A 19,147-nucleotide genomic window follows, 5' to 3' on the forward strand; every position below is an offset into this window, starting at 1 on the left:
TGTGGGACTATCACCAACCCATGCTTAGCACCTGACAGAATCCTGAGTGTATCTGTGTGAGGAATGAGGGGCACCCTGGGCATGCAAAACACCACACAGGTCCAAGACAGAAGGGTGCCTCAGTGCACATATGCAAAACCAAAGTTCAGATGAGTTCACGAGAAACCATGAAATACCACACAGCCCGCATGGTCAAACCTGAGCTTTCTCAGAATTAAAATTTGCCTGATTCTACCTAGCGTTTCCCCAGAGGACCAGCAACAGCTTCTTGTCTTGTTCTCGTCCTTTCTACTCTATTTCTATTTTGTTTAATAATAATTTTAAAACATCCTAACTATTGGTGAAACACCGTTTATCAAACAGGAATAAACAAGTGTCTCTTGTTAAACAAGATGGTTTTAATCTTTCTTGTTACTTTTAGCCCTATTTGGGGGAGTTTTGTTGTTTTGTTCTTGTTTTTCTTTTCAACTTAATGCACACTGCTGCATCATGGAACAAAGATTTGGGGGGAAATGCTGCAGGTTTGGAGTTTGCCCTTGAGAACCCCTACAGAGTTAGGCAGAGGACACTCTGGCTGTCCTCTCCTTTGTTCTGAGAGGAAAGAAGGGAGCTCTCTGTGGTGATTACAAATACCTGTTTCTCTTTTATCTACTTGTCCCCAGATCCACTCTCCCTGCCTTCAATGCCAATATCCTGCTCTGGAATTAAATAAATGAATACATACCTGTGTGTGGTTGCATAAGCATGGGAGGTCAGAGGTCAACCTTAGCTGTCTTCCTCAGTCACTGGCTCAATTTCTTCAGTGGTCGAGTTGACACACCTGGGAAGAGGAGACTGTAGCTGCTTGTTTTCTAATACTAATTGGGTTCCCCAAATTAGTTTGCAGGAGAATGTCTGCATGTAGCTTCTGGGAACCTGCCCACAGTTAATTCTGATTGGTGAATAAAGATGCTAGCCGCCAATAGCTGGGAAGGAGGGAGAGAGGGAGAGAGAGATAGAGAGAGAAAGAGAGAGAGAGAGACAGAGACAGAGAGAGATAGAGAGAGAGGGAGATATATATATGTATATATATATATAGAGAGAGAGAGAGAGGGAGAGAGAGAGACAGAGAGAGAGATAGAGAGAGAGGAAGATATATATATATATATATAGAGAGAGAGAGAGAGAGAGACAGAGACAGAGACAGAGACAGAGACAGAGAGAGAGAGAGAGAGAGAGAGAGAGAGAGAGAGAGAGAAACGGGATTTAGGGTTCCCGGGCATGGGTACGGGAGCAAGCAGGACAGAGAAGTCCCTGTGCCTTAGGGGAGTGTGAAGGAGGGGAGACAGAGGCTGCCATGGAAGGGAAATAACATGCAGAAGGGCAGAGCTGCCGTATAAAAGGGCTAATAGATCATGGCCCAGAGGGCTGCACCTTGGATTCAAGAAGAGCCAAGATGAAGCATAGAAATTAGTAAATAGTAACTAGGAGTTATTGCTGGGAGGCGGATTCTAACAGCATGGAGGGTAGGCAGCTGCCCAGCTATGTGCTGCTTTAGATACAGATGCTGGGTGCGTTTCTTTCATTTGGGAACAGAAACCATTGAGGTGAGTAACCCCGTGTCGGGATTTTTTATTATTATTATTATTATTATTATTATTATTATTATTATTATTATTATTATTTTGCTACAGGGGACCTCAGCTGAGGATTTGCCTCCATTGCATTTGCCTGTGGACAGATCTGTGAGGCACCTTTTCGAATAATGATTGGTGTGTGGAGGCCCCTGTGGATGGCGCCACCTCTGGGTGGGCGGTCCTGGTTACAGAAGAAAGCACGGTGACCAAGCAATGAGGAACAAGCCAGTACGCGGTTGTTCCTCCACGGCCTCTGCTTCAGCTGCTGCCTTCAAGTCTCTGCCTTCGGTTTCTGCCCTGACTTTCTTCCTGATGGGCACTGATCAAGCTGAAGTCAACCCTTTCCTCCCTGAGATAGTTCACACAGTATTTCCTCAGAGCAAAGAGAAGGAACTGAGACAGTTCCACCCTGCCTTGCTTTGTTTTCTTGCAACAAAGTCTCACACTTACACCCCAAACATACCAGTCGAGCTGGTGGACTAGAGAGCACCGGGGATGCATCTATCCACCTCTCTGGTACCAGGATTACAGGCCACTATGTCTGACTTTTATTTTTTAACGTGGGTTCTAGGGACTGAACTCAGATCCTCATACTTTCGTGGCAAACACTTTACTGGCTCAGCCAGCTCCTTAGCCCGAGAACCCCACCTCAGCACCTTGGAAAGCCATTCCTCTGTCAGACCACAGTCTCTCTGTAAGGCACACGTTCCTTCCAGGAAAATTCGATGTGGGTTAAATTTCTAATCAGAAGACAGGAAGCCACGTGAGCTATGAAGGATTTTGTATTGTTTCTCAATAGGGCGGCATTTTGCATTTGTAAAATGTGAAGTTTCTGGAAGAAACCTCATCTGCCTTATACTCCACAAAAAAGGAAATACCTTTAGTCCATGAAGTATAACTTAACACCCACAGTAATCATGAAAAAGGCAGGGGTGGATATCATCTGTGTTGTGTGGTCCTGAGAAAGGTCAGTTATTTAGCAGATAGTTATCAAACATTTAACGGGGAGAGGGGGAGATAAAAGAATGTAACTTTAAAATTATATTGACTTCACTATTCTTTGGGCAGAAACATTTTAAATAATATTCCATTGTTCTTCCTGGTGAGTGTGTTTTAATTGTTGTATCACATCCACCTCCTGGGACATTGGCCCTTATTTTAGTGTGTGGTTGCTAATTGCTAAGGAAGGCCTGGAGAGAGGCTGGCAAAGTGGGGTTCCAATTGGACAGAAGATGAGTTCAAATGAGGATGGCAATAATTCTGGCCTTAGAAGGGCAAACACAATAAATATATCTGCTGGGAATAGTCTGGTCACAATAACATAAAACCAATCAGTATCCCTTAATCACAAGGGTGTGATTTACTTGGGAAGAAACACCAAAGCACACACAGCATCAGTTCACCAGCCCAGCCATCCCACAGGACTCTTGGCTCATCCATCTTTCTCATCCTACTGCCCTCAGTGATTGGCTGTAATGTAGTCACAAGATGGCGGCTGCATCCGCAGAGAACACATCACACTCCTCCACAGCAGAACTCCAACCCTGGATGGGAGGAAGAGGAAGAGAGATGAAACTGTCTTGGATAGCTCCCTATTTGTGACGGGCAGAAAAAAATCTTTGCTCAGAAGATTTTTGGTGTGTCTCAGTGAGTCTTCTGATGCACCTCAACACCAGTGACATGCACAGAACAAAGCTAGCATGACTGATTCAAGCTAATCAGGATGCCCTCCGTGGATTAAAGGATATAAAGTCAGTTATACTAATATCCAAATGAATCTGGCTATTTGCAGTGAGAATTTTGGTGTATTTAAAAACATAGAAATATTATAAGAGTATGTTTTGTTTTAACCCAGGCTGATGGGTATGGGGTTGCTTCTGATTGTCAACAGTGGCTGACTATGATTTGCCTCGTGCTCTGGCAGGGGCGTGATTTTGCCAGCAGCAGATAGATTCTGCAAGTGAGTAAGATTTGGGATGCTGAGAGAGACTTTTCAGAGAACATATAAATGCTAGAGCCCCAGAGGTGGGCTGCTGTTGGTTGCAGTTTGTTAAATAATCACGCCCAAAGAAGAAACTAAACATCCTGACAATGAAGATGAAACTTGCCCCCTAAGGAACTCGATGCCCCTAATCAACAGGAGGTCCTCTAATGGTGATAGAACCCCTTTCCCTCTCTCCTCTTTTCTCTCCTGTCTAGTGTTAGGGGGTTGAAGGTGAAAGAAAGGAGAACCTACAAAGTAGCCAAAGGACAGCTACAGCTATTGAATGAAGGTCCATCATCAGCAACAAAGTATGAGGCATGTGTATCAGGTAACAACAGAGACAATTTTAGGAAACAGGCCAGTTGTAGGCCACTGTGATTTAAATGGAATTTAGCAGCTTGGCAGAGAGGTAACTTCCCTTCACTATCATTTGGCGACATTTTACAATTCAAGGGAATATCCTTGTTTCTTCCATATGTCTCAGTGTCTCTCTTGTTCCTCACACTCTGGTGTCTGAAGTGGAAATTTCTGCTTGTCCTGTGATGCAGACTCATGTGGGGTATGGCTAAGGCAAGTCATTTGATATTTGGAGAGATTACGAGTATGACTCAGTAGACACTGATGAGGTGCTTGCATTGTTTGCCCTGCAATCCCTCCTTGCTCTTGATTCTTAATGACCTTCACTTTATTGAGGTGTGGCAAAGAGCTCCTGGTATTCCAGCTGGTTCTGGTCACTCCTGCTGACTACTGCCAGTTTGGTGGAGGCCTGAGTGTTTCTGCTAGATTGTGCTACCAGTGATGATTTGTGTGTGGTGACATTTTTTTTCAACTGGACTATTGGTATCCTGACACTACCGGACTGGACTGCCGGTGTCCTGACAGCTCAGATTGGATTTGCCCCAAAGAACTACTTCTAAACAGGTCCACATCCACTTGCCCTATTTATCATCTTTTCTCCCCTACCTTTGGACAGTGGGCTAGAAGGGGGCTCTAAGCACTTGAGAACCCTTATTAAAGTAGGTTGAAAAAATCTAAGTCTACATGAATCCCCATATAATGAAGGGGTGTCAGACTCGTTTCCATTACAACTTCTTTTCCCTTGCATCTGTTTTTGCAACTATCTCCTCTTTAAAGAAAGTGCTCGGGGAATTTTATGAGGAAAATTCGTTACATGCATGGATTTAATAACATGTTTTCCCATTTGTGTGTATGCATATATGCATATGTGCTATGCGTGTATGTGTTCATGTGGGTGACATGCAGGCCAGAGGACCAATTTACCTTGTTTTTGACCCAGTGTCTCTCTGTGGCCTGAATCTCACCAGTATAGGTCAGAATGGCTGACAGTAAACCCAGCAATTCTCCAACTGTTGGTTCAAGAACTTATACCCATGCTTAGTTTTTTACTTTGTGTCCAGTTCCTCAGGCTCCACTCCAAGCTGTCTCCCTCATCCCAAGCAGTGTGTTTGAAAAGGAAACATTAAGTAACAATTAGGACTAATGGACTGACCAGAGTGATTCAAGCACCATAAGGGCATTAAACACAAAGAGTGGGAATTCGGAGCATTGAGATGAGAATGTTCAAAGGAAACATGTGACAGTTTTTAAAACCTTCAGGAAAAACCACAGCCTATAAGGGAAAGCTGAAAACTGTGTCTTCATTCACTCAAGAGAAGAATCAATAGAAACCCAAGCTTGTGACAGCTTATTTCCTATGTAATTGCATAAGTTTATTTCTTATTTAAGAGGCATAAGCCCTTTTCCCTCTGATGCTGTCCCTACTATGCAAAATGAAGTGGGGAACGGCTCCCTATAGCTGTGGGTTTGTGTGTAGACCAGTACCAGATTGTCTCTCATCCCTGTCCCACCCCAATGTCATATTGGCACTTCCAATTGACCAGGTGACAGCAATGTCTGGCTATCACTTCTGATGATAAGCAGGAACTTGAAAGGTCACAGAGCCTGTAATAGCCTTGCAGAAGGAGGCTCAGGCACAGTGTGATCTTCTTTGAATCTTTCACTGTTCTCTCCAGTACTGTGTTTTGTAGATGTTGCAGGCACTCTGGCTACCAACTCATCAAAGTCCACATGGTCTTCAAACCCAGTAGACATAACCCGGCTTTTTTTTTTCACCTTCCCAAGAATTGGCACTAAAGATGAGGCCACTTTTTTCTAGTAGCAGGATGTAAGCAGATGTTCTGGTATCTCCAGTACTCAGCATCGAGATGTATTAAAAAAATTAAAACACTTGATTTATATGTTCCCACCACACCTGGTATTTACAATATGTGTCAAAGAATCCAGACTCACCCCTAGTTAAATACTTCTTTAGTTGTATTAATACGCAGCCTGTGGAATCTTATATTTCCAATTACTCCTTCCCATCTGCTCTAACTTGCTGTCTATTTTATATTTACGTCAGATGTGAAAATATATTTCTATTATTTCCTGTTACAGAGCAATCATAACTGAAAATGTTAATTTTATTGCTGTTTTAATTATTCTGTTCCTCATGCACTGAGTTCTGTGTATGGATATGAATTTCTGACTCATTATTTTGTCTCCTTAAGTGATTCTTCTGTAACATTCTTTTTCAAAGTCTACTTTTTAATTTTTAATTATCTCTGTGTGTGTGTGTGTGTATGTTTGTGTGTGTATGTGTGAGACTTAATGAGTTGAAGACAGAACGGGAGAGCCTAGATTTCTTAGGGTTGTTCATACAAGGTCTCAGCCACAGAGGATGAAAGGTAACACGTTCAGTATGGCGAGAACAGCTCAGATTTAGGTCACTACAACTCAGTGTGGATCCGCTCACATCAGCCCCTCCCTGGATGTGTGGCTTGCCTGGAAGAGTGTTAAGTCAATAATACATTGAATCCTGTTCTGACATGCAAGCATAAATGTTGAGGACAATAATCTTTCTATGATTATGGCTATAAAATTTTATTTTTCTTGTGTTTATTATATTATATATGCTTTCCGAACTCTGCTGCATACTATAGAGTAAATACATTTAGTGTGCATGAGAACTCCACATAAGAGGCTACAAAAATACCTCAGCTGTTAAAGGCTTGTGACCCAACCAAAATGTCAATGAAACTGAAATTAGTCACTGTATATTAGGTGTTTGTATTGAAATAGTCACATATTAGCTCTTTGTAATTCTCTACATCACATCAGGTCTAATTATAATGATAGTGAATCCATCCAATTACAAAATTCACCTTTATAGCTAATACCTTATTTGAACTATTTAACTTGTGTTTTGGTTTCATCTTCCTATTATATTCCAAAGGAAGCATAGTTATTGCTCTCTTATAATCAAATAGCCACATCATCTGCGGTAATCCGGTATGTTAGTAAAATATCAAAATCGGTTTCTTTAGTTCATTTACTTTGGAGAGATCTAATCTCAGCAGAAAGGCTGAAATGAAATATAAATAAAATAAACAAACTGAATAAAATATAAATCTTTATAAAAGATAAATGATATAGTAAAATAAGTTATAAAACACAGAAATTAATCACAAAATTCAAACTCAGATTACCACCACCAAACACCCAGCTCACTGAAAATAAAGACCATAGACCTATTATATAAGTAAGTATCTGTGAGCACATGCTTGACAACACTCTAAGTTGTTTCTCTCCCTTTACATTAAGGAAGCAGAGGTCATGGCTACCCCTATGTTCTCAGAAATATCCATGGTTATGGTTAAGATGCAACGGAAAATCTAGAATGCCTGTTTATGGAAGATGAGGTTATTTTTTTCTTATTTGCATCCTTAATGTATCATAATCGATGAAATTCTAGATGCCTAGTGAAGATGTATTATATAAATTAATAATGAAGAAGATTCAATTTAAAATTATATTATGTTTATTAGAAGAATTTTTCCACTCAATTTCATAATCCATTTTATATAATACAGACTATGTCATTCTTCACAGATTCCAGTCAGGATATATCTTAATATGCCATGCTTATTCAAGTGTATTTTGTATCTATTTGTATCCATCTACCCATGACAACCCCTCCATATAAATTTCATATACAGGAAATGCCTATGCTGATATTTCCATTTATTAGGATGATAAAGAAGATAAAAGCTTCCTGTTTCTTGCTGCGCCCAGAGATGACATAGTACAATAGCTCTCTGTACCCAAATTCGGTGGGTTAGAAACCTGGACTCCCAGAATCATGGACAATTCTGAGATCTTAGGGGAAACCATTACCTCTGCTCACATTCCTGTGCTGAGAGGAAGCTGCTTAGAGCCCTATGGATACAGGAACCTTGGGAGAAAAGGGAGGGGATCCTTCCAGTATCTACCTGTGTCCAGAGATGGAAGCCAGTGGCCAGTAAAGTAACACAACTGAGAACACAGGCGAGACCAACACTTCTGCTCCAAGCAACCAGGCTGGCGGCATCAGGATACAGAAAACAAGAGCAGTCTGGGACAGGACACTTCCTGTTTCCACCTGCACCCATTGCTGATCTGGTCCCACATATCTCTGTACCCACATCTTGGTGGGAGAAAAGAAGTCTATAGGAACAGTGACAAAGAGTTTTACAGGATGGTGAAGCCACCATCAGAGACAGCAAGACCATGAAACACCAGAGAAAACCTGATGACAAGAGTCAAGCACAAAAACCTAAACAACAGAAACCAAAACTACTTGGCATCATCAGAGCTCCCTTATCCCAAGAAAGCAAATATTGGATATCCCAACAGAAAAAGCAAGATGTGGATTCAAAATCATTTTTCATGATGATGATAGAGGACATTGAGTAGGGAACATATAAAACTCTTCAAGAAATACAAGACAACACAGGTAAAAAGTAGAAGCCCTTAAAGGGGAAACACAAAATTCCTTCAAGAATCACAGGAAAACACAGTCAAGCAGATGAAGGAATTTAAAAATTCTAGGATCAATAAGTGGAAATAGCAGCAATAAAGAAAGCACAAAGAGAGACAACCCTGGAGGTGGAAAACATAGGGAAGAAATCAGAAGTTATAGACAGAAGCATCAGAAAGAGAATACAAGAGATAAAAGATAAAAATCTCAGGGGCAGAAGATACCGTAGAAAACATTTACACAACCATCAAAGAAAATGTAAAGCTCAAAGAGCTCCTAATGGAAAACAACCAGGAAATCCAGGACACAATGAGAAGATCAAACCAAAGGATAATGGGTATAAAAGAGAACGAAGATTCCCTTATAAAAGGGCCAGTAAATATCATCAAAAATTATAGGAGAAAACTTCCCTACCTAAAGGGAGAAATGAATATAATAATAAAAGAATCATATATTACTCCAAATAGATTGGACGAAAAAGAAAGTTCTCCCTTCACATAATAGTCTAAACACCAAATCCAAAAAACAAAGAAAGAATATTAAAGGCAGTAAGCAAAAAAGTCAGGTAACATATATAGGCATACCTATAAGTATTACACCAGACTTCTTACCAGAGACTATGAAAGTCAGATCCAGAGTGGATTTTATAAAACACTAAGAGAAAAGAAATGCCAGCCCAGGCTACTATCCCTGCAAAACTTTCAATCAGCGCAGCTGGAGAAACCAAGATATTTTGTGATATGCTAAATTTACAAAGTATATTTTCACAAATCCTGCCCTATGAAAGATAGTAGATGGGAAACTCCAACACAAGGAGGAAAATTACACACTATAAAAAGCAAGAAATGAATCCTCTTTCAACAAACCCAAAGAAGAGAGTCTCACAAACATAATTCCACCTCTACCAAAATATAATAAGAGAAAACCACAATAACTATTCATTAATATCTCTTAGCATCAATTCAAATTCTCCAATAAAAAAATAGACATACAGACTGCATACATAAAGAAGAACTAGAATTTTGTTGCATTAAGGAAACACAGCTCAGTGACAAAGACATATAGTATCTCAGAATAAAAGGCTGGAAAACAATTTTCCAAGAAAATGGTCTGTAGAAACATCATGGAGCATACATTCCAGTATCTAACTCAACCAAAAGTTATCAAAAAAAATGATAAGGAAAGACACTTCATTTTCATCAGAGAAAAAAATTCCACCAAGGTCAATTCTCTATCCTGAAAATCTATAATCTACATCCAACGGCACCTAAATTTATAAAGGAAACCGAACTAAAACTCAGGCTAACGAAATAGTCGTGGGAGACTTCAACAACCCACACTCAGCAATGGCCAGATCATGGAATGGGAAACCGGAGACACAGAGAAATTAACAGCTTTTGAACCAAATGGATTTAAGGAATATCTATAGAATATTTCACCCTTGAACAAAAGAATACAACTTATTCTCAGGAACTCATGGCACATTCTCCAAAACTGATCATACAGTTGGTCATAAAAGAGGCATCAACAGCTACAAAAGAGTGAAATAATCCCATGCATTTTCTCACACGACCATGACCTAAGGCTGGACTTCAATAACAACAAAAATGTCAGGAAGCCCAAATACACATAGAGGTTGACCAATATTTTACTCAGTGATAACTTGGTAGAGGAAGAACTAAAGAAAAAAATTAAAAATGTTTTAAAATTTTAGGAACTGTAAGGTACAACAAACAAACTTATGGGACACAATGATAGTATAGCTAAGAGGAAAACTCATAGCTCTGAGAGCATCCAAAGAGAAACTGGAGAGAGCATACATTAGCAGCTTGACAAAAAATATAAAAGCTCAAAAACAAAAAGAAGCAGATTCACCCGAGAGGAGCAGAAGGCAGGAAATAATCAAACCCAGGTCTGAAATCAACTAAGGAGAAACACAAAGAACTCGACAAAGAATCAATAGAACCAGGAGCTGGATCCAAGGGTAAATCAACATGGTGCATAAACCTGAGCTAGAATGACAAAAGGGCACAGTATCCAAATAAGAAAATCAGAAAGGAGAGGGAAATAAAATAACAGAATCTGCAGAAATTCAAAACATCATCATACCGTATTACTGAAATTTATATTCAAGGAAAGTAGAAAATCTGGACAAAATGATCAATTTTCTATACAGGGAGCAGTTACCAAATTTAAGTCAGGGTCAGATAAAATATCTAAACTGTACCATGAATCCTAAAAAATTAGAAACAATTATTAAAAGCTACCACTTGGGAAAAGATCCCAGGACCAGATGATTTTAGTTGAAAATTCTATCAACACTTCCTAGAACCAAATACCACTATTGTCCAAAATATTCCACAAAATACAAACAGAGGAAACTACCCAATTCCATCGATGAAGCCACAGTTATGCTTATACCTAAAGCACACAAAGACCCAATAAATAAAGTGAACTTCAGACCAATTTCCCTTTGAATATTGACAAAAAATATTCAATCAAATCATTGCAAACCAAACCCATGAACACATCAAAATGGTCATCCATCACGATCAAGGAGACTTCAAAACAGGAATTCAAGGATAGTTTAATATGGAATTCCATCAACATAATCCACCAGATAATCAAACTGAAAGAAAAAATGATATTTTCATCTCATTAGATGGTGCGAAAGCATTTGACAAAATAAAACACCCCTTCATAGCCAAAGTCTTACAATGATAGAATTCAAGGCCCATACTCAACAACAGTAACGTAATGGACAGCAAACCAGTAGCCAAATATCAAACTAAATGAAGAGAAACTTGAAGCTCTTCCTCTAAAATCAGGAACTAGACAAGGCTATTCATTCTCTCCCTACTTATTCAATATGGTACTCCATGTGCTAGTCTGATCAATTAGACAACAAAAGGAGGACAAAGGGATACAAATATGAAAGGAAGAGGTTAATATATCACTATTTGCAGGTGATATGATAGTATACTTAAGTGACTCCATAATTTCCACCAGAGAAATACTGCACGTGATAAACAGCTTCAGGAAAATCCTGGATATAGAATTAACTCAAACATATCAGTAACATTCCATGAATAAACAGACCAAGAAAGAAATTGGGAAAATGACACTCTTCACAATAATCACAAATAACAAAAAATAACTCCGTGTAACTCAAACCAGCCAAGTGAAAGTGCCGTATGAAAAGAACTTACTTTCTCTAAAAGAAGAAAATCTCAGAAGATGGAAAGACCTTTCATGTCCATGGATTGGCAGTATTGATATAGTAAAAATGGCCCTTTGCCAAAAGCAATCTACAGATTCAATGCAATCCCCAAGAAATTTTCAACAAAATTCTTCATACAGTTAGAAAGAAATATGCAAGTTCATTTAGAATAAGAAAAAAAAAACGAGGAAGTTGAAACTATTCTCAATATAAAGAAATTCTGTGGAAATAAACATCCCTAACCTCAAGTTGAATATCCAGCAATAGTGATAAAAATTATATGGTATGGGTACAGAGACAGGCAAGTAAACACCTGTGTTGGTTCATCTAGATGTCAGCGTGTAAATTATTGTAAATCCATCCATTCTTATCACGCTGTACAAAGCTGAAGTCCAAGTGGATTAAGGGCATCCAGAAAAAAGAGATAAACACAAACCAATAGAAGAAAAAGTGGGGAAAAGCTTGAACACGTGATGACTATGGAAAATTTCTTGAACAGAACACCAAACCAGTGGCTTATGCTTTACGATGAAGAGTTAACAGATTGGACCTTGTCAAAATGCAAAGTGTCTGTAAGGCAAGGAACACTGTCATTATGACAAAACGGCAACTAATACCTTGAAAAACAATCTTTGCCCTTCTATACCTGAAAGAGAACTAATATTCAATATGTACAAAGAACTCAAGAAGTTATACTCCAGAAAGTCAAATAGCCCCATTACAAATGGGGTACAGATCTAATCAAATAATTTTCAGCAGAAGAATTTTTGATTGGATGAGAAATACATAAAGAAATGTTCCACATCATTGTTCATCAGGGTAATGCAAATCAAAGGATACACCAGGCAGAACGGCTAAGATCAAACATTCAGTTAACAGCAGATTCTGGTCACAATGTGGAGAAAGAGGAAGACTCCTCCATTATTGGTGGGATTGAAATGAGGTACAATATTCCGTAAATTACTCTGGGCTTTCATCAGAAAATTTGACAAGTATATGCTGAGGACTTAGCTATCCCACTCCTGGGCATATTCCCAAATGATGCCCCAACATATAACCAGGAAACATGTTGTTCTATGTTTATAGCAGCTGTATTCATGATAGCCAGAAGCTAGGAAGAACCCAAATGATTTGACCACATGAATGGATACAGAAAATGTGGTTCATCTACATAATTGAGTGCAACTCAGTAATCAAATACAATGACATCACGAAATTCATAAGTAAATGAATGAAAGTATAAAATACCATCTTGAATGAAGCAACCAAATCACACACACACACACACACACACACACACACACACACACACACACACACAAAGAAACAAATATAAAACACACATACACGCACAAACACACACACACACACACACTCACACACACACACTATCCCAAAAACTTGAATTACACAACATACAATTCACATACCGCTTTAAGTTCAAATAGAAGGATGATCCAAGTGAGGATGGTCTGTCTTAAAAGGGGAAACAAAAATATTCATAGGACATGATATGGAGATTAAGTTTAGAGCAGAGACTGACGGAATAGCCCTTCTGAGCCTAAACCACCTGGGGATGCAGCCCACATACATACAGCCCCCAAACCTAAACAACATTGCTGATGCCAACAAGTGCATGCTCACAGGAGCCTGATAGAGCTGTCCCCTGAGAGGCTCTCCGAGATCATGACAAACACCGAGGCTGATGCTTGCAGCCAACCATTGCACTGAGAACAGGGTACCCTTTGGAGAAGAGAGAGAAAGTATTGAAGGAGCGGAAGTGCCTTGCAACCCAGGAAGGACAACAGGGGTCACGAACCAGAGCTCCGCGGGACTAAAGCACTTCCTGAAGACTGCACATGGATAGACTGGTGTCTCTAGCTGCATATGTATCAAAGCATGACCGTGCTCTGCACCAATGGGAGGAGCCCTTGTTCATGCCAAGGCTGAACCTTCCAGGAAATAGAATGTCATGCTGGGAAGGCAGCATGGGGATGTTTTTGCGGAGGGGAAGCACCTTTGAAGAAGACAGTGCAGCAGAAAAGGATAGGGATGGGGGTTTATGGATGGAGGCCTCACACATGGAGTCTTTATATTTTCTATGCATTTAACAGCTCAATGGCAAGGCCACTTCCTAACCTCCGATTGGCTAAACTATAGCCCACTGATATTCCCACGTTATTATTTGCTAAAATCTATATCCCATCTTTCTTGCCCTGGACACCATTGGGCAGCTATCCTGGGTCTGCTTATTCTCATGCTCTTCTATGTCAGCTGCTTCTCTTTCCTGAACGACTCCCCTCTGCTTCTGTCCTGGAGAATCTCCATGTCTTCTTCCTCTCTGGTCCTTTGTCCAAGCGTCCAGAGACTCCTGCACTGCCTGCTCTGCCTAGACACTGGCTATCAATATCTCTATTTTCCAATCAGACCAACTGAGGCAGGGTCCCTGATTCCTAAGTTCAGGACACTGTGATAAGCATGAGAATAAAATCAGCTACAATAACTATTTGTATGTGATTTTCTGGGAACAATATTCCCCAAATTTTAATATTCTGTTAAAGTACTAGAATCATAGAAAATACCAAGTAGACACATAATAACAATAATAACAATAATAATATAATATAATATAATGTAATAAAAGTGATAATAAAAATAATAATAAATATAATAATAATATAATTAATATAATAAAATGATAATAAAAAGAATAATAAACATAATAATATAATATAATAAAATGATAATAAAAAGAATAATAAATATAATAATATAATATAGTAAAATGATAATAAAAAGAATAATGAATATAATAATTATAATAATAAATAATAATAAAAATAAAATAATCATCATCATAATCATCATCAAAACCTAAGTGAACAGAGAAATAAATATACAAAAACTGTGAAGGAAAAAGACCAAGTCACACTTAAAGCTGATCACATTAGACTAACACCTGAATTTTCACTGGATAATCTATAATATCCATTGAATATAAATATATATATATACATATATATATATATGTATATATATATATATATATATATATATATATATATATATATATATATATATGGGCTTGGATCACCTTTCAACACATTGTCAGAGAATACAGATACCAGTCTCAAATTTATTACTGAGCAAAAGTATCGTTCACATCAACCCGAGAGGAGAAACTTTACACAGCATAATCACCAGGAAGCCATGTCTCTTCAGCAACCTTAGTCTAAAAATGGGAAACCGCATTCTGAAAATAAGGGATATTCTCAGGAGGACAGAAATGGTAAATAACCCTGTAGTAATTCATCAGAAGTGGGAAAAAGTATGGGGCATCAACAAAATAAAAAAGACTCATAAATACTCCTCATTAATAACGCTAAGCATAGGGTTTGGGGATTTACTCAGTGGTTAGAGCGCTTGCCTCGCAAGCGCAAGGCCCTGGGTTCGGTCCTCAGCTCCGAAAAAAAAATGCTAAGCATTAACTGTCCCACACCAATAATATACAGGCTATCAGTTAGTATAGGAAAACAGGTTTATTTCTCCTACATCCAAAAAGTACATTTGTTTTAGATACAATTGCATACTCGTGTTTAAGATGCAATTGCCCATAATTCTTTTACTTTTTCTTTTCTTTATTTTTTTGTAAGTATATTTATTATTCATTAGTTTTTTTATAAAAATCTAGCAGATTTTCTTTTTAGTGGTAAGTGTAGAATTTTCATTTATTGTTTTTCTTTTTCTTTTTTTTCTTTTTTTGGGGGGGTGTTCCCCTCCCCATCCTCCCCCCATTACCACCCTCCCCCCAACAATCACGTTCACTGGGGATTCAGTCTTGGCAGGACCAAGGGCTTCCCCTTCCACTGGTGATCTTACTAGGATATTCATTGCTACCTATGAGGTCAGAGTCCAGGGTCAGTCCATGTATAGTCTTTAGGTAGTGGCTTAGTCCCTGGAAGCTCTGGTTGCTTGGCATTGTTTTACATATGGGGTCTCGAGCCCCTTCAAGCTCTTCCAGTTCTTTCTCTGATTCCTTCAACGGGGGTCCTATTCTCAGTTCAGTGGTTTGCTGCTGGCATTCGCCTCTGTATTTGCTGTATTCTGGCTGTGTCTCTCAGGAGTGATCTACATCCGGCTCCTTTCGGTCTGCACTTCTTTGCTTCATCCATCTTGTCTAATTGGGTGGCTGTATGTGTATGGGCCACATGTGGGTCAGGCTCTGAATGGGTGTTCCTTCAGTCTCTGTTTTAATCTTTGTCTCTCTCTTCCCTGCCAAGGGTATTCTTGTTCCCCTTTTAAAGAAGAAGTGAAGCATTCACATTTTGATCATCCGTCTTGAGTTTCATGTGTTCTAGGCATCTAGGGTAATTCAAGCATTTGGGCTCATAGCCACTTATCAATGAGTGCATACCATGTGTGTCTTTCTGTGATTGGGTTACCTCACTCAGGATGATATTTTCCAGTTCCATCCATTTGCCTAAGAATTTCATAAAGTCATTGTTTTTTGATGGCTGAGTAAGATTCCATTGTGTAGATGTACCACATTTTCTGCATCCATTCCTCTGTTGAAGACAATTGGGTTCTTTCCAGCTTCTGGCTATTATAAATAAGGAATTCTGCACGAAACACATCTCTATCCGGACTCTTTTCGGTTGGGAGACCTTTAATGACTGGGTCTATTTCCTTTGGAGTTATGGGGTTGTTTAAATGGTTTATCTGTTCCTGATTTAACTTTGGCACCCGGTAACTGTCTAGGAAATTGTCCATTTCCTGCAGATTTTTAAGGTTTGTTGAATATAGGCTCTTGTAGTAGCATCTGATGGTTTTTTTTAATTTCCTCTGATTTTGTGGTTATGTCTCTCTTTTCATTTCTGATTTTGTTAATTTGGACACACTCTCTGTGTCCTCTCGTTAATCTGGCCAAGTGTTTATCTATTTTGTTGATTTTTCAAAGAACCAACTTTTGGTTCTGTTGATTTTTTCTATGGTCGTCTTTGATTCTACTTGGTTGATTTCAGCTCTGAGTTTGATTATTTCTTGCCTTCTACTCTTCCTGGGTGTATTTCCTTCCTTTTTGTTGTAGAGCTTTTAGTTGTGCTGTCAAGATGCTGACATATGCTCTTTCCTGTTTCTTTCTGCAGGCACTCAGCGCTATGAGTTTTCCTCTTAGCACAGCTTTCATTGTGTCCCATAAGTTTGGGTATGTTGTACCTTCATTTTCATTAAATTCTAAGATGTCTATAATTTCTTTCTTTATTTTTTCCTTGAACAGGTTATCATTGAGTAGAGCATTGTTTAACTTCCACGTATATGTTTGTGTTCTTTCCTTATTATCATTGAAGACCAGCTTTAGCCCGTGATGGACTGATAGGACACATGGGATTATTTCTATCTTTCTGTATCTGTTGAGGCCTGTTTTATGACCAATTATTTGGTCAATTTTGGAGAAAGTGCCATGAGGTGGTGAGAAGAATGTATATCCTTTTGCTTTAGGGTAGAATGTTCTATAAATATCTGTTAAGTCCATTTGGTTCTTGACTTCTCTCAGTCTGTCTATGTCTCTGTTTAATTTCTGTTTCCATGACCTGTCCATTGATGAGAGTGGGGTGTTGCAATCTCCTACTATTATTGTGTGAGGTGCAATGTGTGCTTTGAGATTTAGTAAGGTTTCTTTTATGTATGTAGATGCCAGTTATGGGAACAGAGTATTCTGCTCTCAGGCATGTAGTTGCTCCTGTTCACTGGGTTTCAGCTGTCCTTGTGGGTAGGAACCAGCAGGACGTGCACCTACTTCTCCTAGGTTCCCCTGTGGGGGAGGGCGGTACAGACGGCACAAGGTGTTTTCCTGTTGAGTCAGGAATTTGGGCAGAGAATAGTCTCCTTTGGTTTCCCAGGATTTCCTGTTACTCTGAAGTTATAGTTCCCCCACCCTCAGCATTTGGGTGCAAGGAGCTATTTGATCAGTTCAATTCAGAACCAGGCACAGTCTGGAACATGATGGTCCTGCAGCTTTACTCCTCCTATATTCCTGTGTCCAGAGGCACTAAGCAGTTTTGTCTTGGGCCAGATATGTGGGCAATGGTAGGTAAAAGTGTCCGTCTCTCCTGCCCTGTAGTCTCAGTTTACCCTACACTCCTGGATGATCAGCTCTCTCTCCCACAGCATCTAGGAGCAGGGAGTTCTGGGCCAGGATCAGCGAGATTCAGTTGCAAACTAGAAACTGGAAGCGCCCGGTTTCAAGGGAAATTCTGCCTTTGCCTTTCCTGAGTCCATCAGGCAGGACACTTGGAGCAGAAAAGTTGGTTTCACCTCTGGTCTCAGGCCTGAAGTCACACCTCGGGCTGACTTTCCACTTTCCAAAAGAGCTGCAAGCAGAAAGGTCCTGCCCCTACTGCTCCTAGGTCCTTATGCACATTAGTCCCAGATGGACCTAGGTATTTTTTTCTTGAGTGAGGAATGTGAGCAGAGTTCTCAGGGGTTTCCATCCCTCTGATGGTTTAAGTCTTCCCCACCCCACACGAGATTTGGGTGTAGGATGCATTTTGGAACAATTCAGATCCAGGTGCAGTTTGGACTGCAGGGCTCCTGATGCTTGACTGCTCCTATATCCATGTGTCCAGAGGCACTATGCAGTTTCCTTTTGGGCTACGGTTGTGTGCACAGGTGGGCAGAAGTGGCAGTCTCCCCTTCCCTGAGGTCTCAATATTGCCCACTCTTCTGGGTGATCAGCTTTCTCTCCCACAGAGTTTCCAAAGGAGTTTCAAATGTTCATTCCCTTCCCTGCATGTCTCTAATCTTTCCAATTCTCCTCCATCGTGTGTTGGAGAAGACCCCTTTGGCCAAGGGGAAGTTCAACAGTCCGCATCAGACAAATAGGGCTGCAAAACTTCTTCTCTCAAAGGTAATCTCAGTGATTTCTCATATTCCACAAATGAATGAAGTCCTGCCCTCTCTCCACATGAGACTTTAATACCTTGGCCAGCTGCCAATGCTTGACAGAGAGCTATGTCCACACATAAAGTCAGTCAAAGATGTCCCCCATCTCCACCAAAGTCCCTTATGAAATCTGCTTCGGGTAAAATGAGTTTGAAAACTGATTCTGCTGACAAAGGGGATTTCAGAACTTCCCTTTAAACCAAGAGGACCTTCAAAGTCCTATACTATTAAAAATGGACTTAAATAATGACTTATGGTCCAAGGGGGACAAAATACAGTCACCAATCCCCAAGTGAACCTCATAACACACGAAACAGCCCAAACAGAGACAAAACTTTCTGCATGTACACCACTAGATCAAGGACCATTGCCAGGTTCAGAAAGGGTTCCTGAGAGTACCCCACCCATGCAAGATGTGGTAGAAATTTCTGAGTCCACCCAAGGGACTCTTTGCCTTCTGGACATAAAAAAAGTGATCTACTACCCTCACCATCTCCCCCAGTGCTTCCTATGCCCCTATACAACAGAGA

The sequence above is a fragment of the Rattus norvegicus genome, chromosome 11 (assembly GCF_036323735.1).
Source record: "Rattus norvegicus strain BN/NHsdMcwi chromosome 11, GRCr8, whole genome shotgun sequence".
NCBI classification, from domain to species: Eukaryota; Metazoa; Chordata; class Mammalia; order Rodentia; family Muridae; genus Rattus; species Rattus norvegicus.